The sequence below is a fragment of the Euprymna scolopes genome, chromosome 3 (genome assembly GCF_053919585.1).
Source record: "Euprymna scolopes isolate OS-2025 chromosome 3, ASM5391958v1, whole genome shotgun sequence".
NCBI lineage: Eukaryota > Metazoa > Mollusca > Cephalopoda > Sepiida > Sepiolidae > Euprymna > Euprymna scolopes.
Window position 1 is genome coordinate 166,072,305 of NC_136484.1, and position 965 is coordinate 166,073,269.

At 27.0% G+C, this 965-nt stretch overlaps 1 pseudogene; it reads right to left on the bottom strand.

The window, feature by feature from the left end:
• Positions 1-213: 213 nt before the first annotated feature.
• Positions 214-330, bottom strand: LOC145263761 (5S ribosomal RNA; annotated as a pseudogene).
• Between the last annotated feature and the right edge of the window lie 635 nt (positions 331-965).

A 965-nucleotide genomic window follows, 5' to 3' on the forward strand; every position in this document is an offset into this window, starting at 1 on the left:
TCGGATTCATGACTTATACCGTTAATTGTTGTGTGGTGTGGCTTCCTCCAGTCTTGGAAGACTATGGATACTAACTGTAATGGTGCCTGCGCGTATTGTGTGGCAAGTGTTGCGCAATCTCCAACCACACCTCTCCTGAGTTAACATTGTTGCATACCAGTGGCAAGTTGAGGTACAAGACGACTGGAAACAAATGTCAAGATGAGCGGAGAGCACATACAGCACCTAGAATTTCCAAATGGTCACCCATCTGGTACTAGCAAGGCTCAACGTTGCTTAACTACGGTGATCTAGCGAGAACCGGTGTGTCAACGTGATTATGCCATATATTAATACATAATAAACATTATTAAAAAAAAAAAAAACTTTCATACATTATTTATGACAAAATTCTATTTATTTTAAGAAACTTTTTTATACAAAGTGTTAATAATAAAAAAAAACTTTTGTACGTTATGACAATTCTGTGATAATACTTGTGAAAGACATAAATATATTATTTCCAAAATACACCATTTTTGTGAATAATAAAAGTTCTCAGTTTTTTTTGTTTTTTTTTTTAAATATTATATCGTAAACACTACCTACTCTGTTGTTCTCATTGGATAAAACAAACCAAATGATTACATCTTTGTTATCATAATGAATAAAGTAAATAAATATATTAATTTTCTTTTATCAGCATCTGTTTGTGCACAAGGACAATGTCTAATTTAATGTAATAATGAATAATAATAATTAATAATAATAATTTAATGTAATAATTAATAATAATTTAATGAATGTCTAATTTAATGTAATAATTATAATTAATAATTATAATTGGAAATTATAAATTATAATAATGAATAATAATAATTTAATGTAATAATGAATGATAATTTAGTTTAATAATGAATAAAGTAAATAAATATATTCATTTTCTTTTATCAGCATCTGTTTGTGCACAAGGACAATATCTAATT